This window comes from Arachis stenosperma, chromosome 4, assembly GCF_014773155.1.
Source record: "Arachis stenosperma cultivar V10309 chromosome 4, arast.V10309.gnm1.PFL2, whole genome shotgun sequence".
Lineage (NCBI taxonomy): Eukaryota > Viridiplantae > Streptophyta > Magnoliopsida > Fabales > Fabaceae > Arachis > Arachis stenosperma.
Window position 1 is genome coordinate 126,752,261 of NC_080380.1, and position 5,522 is coordinate 126,757,782.

The 5,522-nt window shown below is 40.5% G+C and overlaps 1 non-coding gene across 1 annotated transcript; it reads left to right on the forward strand.

Annotated features, from left to right (window-relative positions):
- Positions 1–2,270: 2,270 nt before the first annotated feature.
- On the forward strand, positions 2,271–2,378 carry LOC130978187 (small nucleolar RNA R71). Its single transcript, XR_009085844.1, has one exon. It is a non-coding gene; the product is annotated as a small nucleolar RNA R71 (small nucleolar RNA).
- The last annotated feature ends 3,144 nt before the right edge of the window (positions 2,379–5,522 follow it).

A 5,522-nucleotide genomic window follows, 5' to 3' on the forward strand; every position in this document is an offset into this window, starting at 1 on the left:
GCTTTGTGGTTCGGCCAAAAGAGGGGAAGAAGTGGTGTTTTATGAAGGATGGATGTGAGTGGTGAAGAGAAAGAGATGTTGAGGTGATTGGTGAATGGGTGAAGAAGAAGAGAGAGTGGTGGGGTTGTTTGGGGATCCTGTGGGGTCCACGGATCCTTAGGTGTCAAGGAAAAGTCATCCCTGCACCAAATGGCATCAAAATCCACGTTTTGAGCCAATTCTGGCGTTAAACGCCGGGCTGGTGCCCATTTCTGGCGTTTAACGCCAGGTTCTAGCCCTTTCCTGGCGTTTAACGCCAGTCTGGTGCCCCTTTCTGGCGTTAAACGCCCAGAATGGTGCCAGACTGGGCGTTAAACGCCCAACTGCTAGCCTCACTGGCGTTTAAACGCCAGTGAGTTCTTCCTCCAGGGTGTGCTGTTTTTCTTCCTGTTTTTCATTCTGTTTTTGCTTTTTCAATTGATTTTGTGACTTCTTATGATCATCAACCTACAAAAAAGATAAAATAACAAAAGAAAATAGTTAACTATAAAACATTGGGTTGCCTCCCAACAAGCGCTTCTTTAATGTCATTAGCTTGACAGAGGACTCTCATGGAGCCTCAGAAATGCTCAGAACCGTGTTGGAACCTCCCAACACCAAACTTAGAGTTTGAATGTGGGGGTTCAACACCAAACTTGGAGTTTGGTTGTGGCCTCCCAACACCAAACTTAGAGTTTGACTGTGGGGGCTCTGCTTGGCTCTATTTTGAGAGAAGCTCTTCATGCTTCCTCTCCATGATGATAGAGGGATGTCCTTGGGCCTTAAACACCAAGGATTCTTCATTCACTTGAATGATCAACTCTCCTCTATCAACATCATCACAGCCTTTGCTGTGGCTAGGAAGGGTCTGCCAAGGATGATGGATTCATCCATGCACTTTCCAGTCTCTAGGACTATGAAATCAGTAGGGATGTAATGGTCTTCAATCTTCACCAAAACATTCTCTACAAGTCCATGAGCTTGTTTTCTTGAATTGTCTGCCATCTCTAATGAGATTCTTGCAGCTTGCACCTCAAAGATCCCTAATTTCTCCATTACAGAGAGGGGCATGAGGTTTACACTTGACCCTAAGTCACACAAGGCCTTCTTGAAGGTCATGGTGCCTATGGTACAAGGTATAGAAAACTTCCCAGGATCTTGCCTCTTTTGAGGCAGTTTCTGCCTAGACAAGTCATCCATTCTTTGGTGAGAAAGGAGGTTCATCCTCCCAAGTCTCATTTCCAAATAACTTGTCATTTAGCTTCATGATTGCTCCAAGGTATTTAGCAACTTGCTCTTCAGTGACATACTCATCCTCTTCAGAGGAAGAATACTCATCAGAGCTCATGAATGGCAGAAGTAAGTCCAATGGAATCTCTATGGTCTCATTTTGAGCCTCAGATTCCCATTGGAACTCAGAGGAGATTGGTACACGCCCACTGAGGTCTTCCTCATGGCGTCCTCCTCCTCTCTTTCCTCTCCACATTCGGCCATGGTTATGGCTTTGCACTATCCTTTTGGATTTCTTCTGTATTACTTGGGAGAGTACTAGGAGGGAGTTCAGTAATTTTCTTGCTCAGCTGTCCCACTTGTCCTTCCAAATTTCTAATGGAGGACCTTGTTTCATTCATGAAACTTTGAGTGGTTTTGATTAGATCAGAGACCATTGTTGCTAAGTCAGAAGTACTCTGCTTAGAACTCTCTGTCTATTGCTGAGAAGATGATGGAAAAGGCTTGCCATTGCTAAACCTGTTTCTTCCACCATTATTGTTATTGAAACCTTGTTGAGGTCTCTCTTGAGTCTTCCATGAGAGATTTGGGTGATTTCTCCATGAAGAATTATAGGTGTTTCCATAGGGTTCTCCTAGGTAATTCACCTCTTCCATGGAAGGGTTCTCAGGATCATAAGCTTCTTCCTTAGATGAAGCATCCTTAGTACTGTTTGGTGCATTTTGCATTCCAGACAGACTTTGAGAAATCAAGTTGACTTGTTGAGTCAATATCTTGTTCTGAGCCAGTATGGCATTCAGAGTGTCAATCTCAAGAACTCCTTTCTTCTGACTAGTCCCATTATTCACAGGATTCCTTTCAGAAGTGTACATGAATTGGTTATTTGCAACCATTTCAATCAATTCTTGAGCTTCTGCAGGCGTCTTCTTCAGATGAAGAGATCCTCCAGCAGAGCTATCCAAAGACATCTTGGATAGTTCAGAGAGACCATCATAGAAAATACCTATGATGCTCCATTCAGAAAGCATGTCTGAGGGACATCTTCTGATTAATTGTTTGTATCTTTCCCAAGCTTCATAGAGGGATTCTCCATCCTTCTGTCTGAAGGTTTGGACTTCCACTCTAAGCTTACTCCATCTTTGTGGTGGAAAGAACTTTGCCAAGAAGGCATTGACTAGCTTTTCCCAAGAGTCCAGGCTTTCTTTAGGTTGAGAATCCAACCATATTCTAGCTCTGTCTCTTACAGCAAAAGGGAATAGCATCAGTCTGTAGACCTCAGGGTTAACCCCATTAGTCTTGACTGTGTCACAGATTTGCAAGAATTCAGCTAAGAACTGATGAGGATCTTCCATTGGAAGTCCATGGAATTTGCAATTCTGCTGCATTAGAGAAACTAATTGAGGCTTAAGCTCAAAGTTGTTTGCTCCAATGGCAGGGATAGAGATGCTTCTCCCATAGAAATCAGGAGTAGGTGCAGTAAAGTCACCCAGCACCTTCCTTGCATTGTTGGCATTGTTGTTGTTTTCGGCTGCCATGTGTTCTTCTTCCTTGAAGAATTCGGTCAGGTCCTCTAAAGAGAGTTGTGCTTTGGCTTCTCTTAGCTTTCTCTTCAAGGTCCTTTCAGGTTCAGGGTCAGCTTCAACAAGAATGCCTTTGTCTCTGCTCCTGCTCATATGAAAGAGAAGAGAACAAGAAAGTGTGGAATCCTCTATGTCACAGTATAGAGATTCCTTGAGGTGTCAGAGGAAAAGAGAAATAGAAGAAGAGAAGGTAGAAGAATTCGAACTTGATTAGATAGAGTTCGAATTGTGCATTAGGAAGGAGTAGTACTCCATAAATAGAAGGATGTGGAAAGGAGGGAAGAGGATTTTCGAAAATTCAATTAAAAAGATGTTGATAATTTTCGAAAATTGAAAGTGGAAAAGAAATCAAGTGATTTTTGAAAAAGATTTTGAAATTAGAATTTAGAAAGATTTGATTGAAAACTACTTTGAAAAAGATGTGGTTAAAAAGATTTGATTGAAAAGTTATGGTTTTAAAAAGATGTGATTGAGAAGATATGATTTGAAAACAATTTTAAAAGATATGTTTTGGAAACAATTTTAAAAGATTTGATTTGAAAATTAGTGACTTGCCTAACAAGAAAAGATATGATTCAAACATAAAACCTTCCTCAACAGAAAAGGCAAAAAATGTTCAATCAAATCATTAATTGTTAGTAAGTATCTTTGAAAAAGGAAAGAAATTGATTTTGAAAACATTTGATTGAAAAGATATGATTTGAAAAAGATTTGATTTTGAAAAACTTTGAAAACTTGAAAAAAATTGATTTGAAAACAAAATCTTCCCCCTAGCACCATCCTGGCGTTAAACGCCCAGAATGGTATACATTCTGGCGTTTAACGCCCAAAATGCTACCTCTTTGGGCGTTAAACGCCCAACCAGGTACCCTGGCTGGCGTTTAAACGCCAGTCTGCCTTCTTCACTGGGCATTTTTGAATGCTCAGCTTTTTCTGTATAATTCCTCTGCAGTATGTTCTGAATCTTCAATTCTTTGTATCATTGACTTGAAAAGACACAAATTAAAAATATTTTTGGATTTTTAATAATCAAAATGCAACAAGAATCAAATAACAATGCATGCAAGACACCAAACTTAGCAGTTTGTGTACTACTGACACTATATGAGACACATAAACACTCAAGCCAAAAGAATTCAAAGATCAGAGTAAGAAATCATCAAGAACAACTTGAAGATCAATGAGGACACATGCATGAATGCAATAAGAACAGAACATGCAATTGATACTAAACTTAAGATGAGACTCTAGACTCAAACAAGAAATATTTTGGATTTTATGATTTTGTAATTTTTTTGTGCTTTTTCGAAAATTAAGTGAAAAGGAAAATAAAGGTATCAAAATTCTTAATGAGAATTCCAGGAATCATGCAATGTTAGTCTAAAGCTTTAGTCTAAAGGAATTAGACATGGCCGGCTAAGCTTCAGCAGGACATTGCATTCAAGAGCTAAATTGATGAAAATCAATCAGCTTTGGTGATGATAAGAACATCACCTTGAAACACTAGAATTCATCCTTAAGAACTCTGAAGAAAAAAAAAATACCTAATCTAAGCAACAAGATGAACCGTCAGTTGTCCATACACAAGAACAATCCCCGGCAACGGCGCCAAAAACTTGGTGCACGAAATTGTGATCACTACAACTTCGCACAACTAACCAGCAAGTGCACTGGGTCGTCCAAGTAATACCTTACGTGAGTAAGGGTCGATCCCACGGAGATTGGTGGTATGAAGCAAGCTATGGTCACCTTGTAAATCTCAGTCAGGCAGACTCAAATGGGTATGGGTGATGAACGAAAATAACATAAAGATAAAGATAGAGATACTTATGTATATCATTGGTGTAAGAGCTTCAGACAAGCATATGAAGATGCCTTCCCTTCCGTCTCTTTGCTTTCCTACTGTCTTCATCCAATCCTTCTTACTCCTTTCCATGGCAAGCTCGTGTAGGGTTTCACTGTTGTCAGCAGCTACCTCCCATCCTCTCAGTGAAAGCGATTGCATATGTCCTGTCACGGCATAGCGGAATTCAGCTGTCGGTTCTCGGTCAGGCCGGAATAATATCCATTGATACTTTTGCGTCTGTCACTAACGCCCTAGCCTGCTAGGAGTTTGAAGCACGTCACAGTCATTCAATCATTGAATCCTACTCAGAATACCACAGACAAGGTTTAGACCTTCCGGATTCTCTTGAATGCCGCCATCAGGTCCTGCCTATACCACGAAGATTCCGATTAAAGAATCCAAGAGATATTCACTATGGCCTTAGTTGCTTGTAGAACAAGAGTGGTTGTCAGTCACTTTGTTCATGGGTGAGAATGGTGATGGGCGTCAATCATCACCTTCATCAAGTTGAAGAACAAGTGATATCTTGGACAAAGAACAAGCGGAATTGAATAGAAGAACAATAGTAATTGCATTAATACTCGAGGTACAGCAGAGCTCCACACCTTAATCTATGGTGTGTAGAAACTCCACCGTTGAAAATACATAAGAACAAGGTCTAGGCATGGCCGTGAGGCCAGCCTCCCAAATGATCTAAGAACTAGATGTCCAAAGATGAAAATACAATAGTGAAAGGTACTATTTATAAGAAACTAGTAGCCTAAGGTTTACAGAGATGAGTAAATGACATAAAAATCCACTTCCGGGCCCACTTGGTGTGTGCTTGGGCTGAGCAATGAAGGAATTTC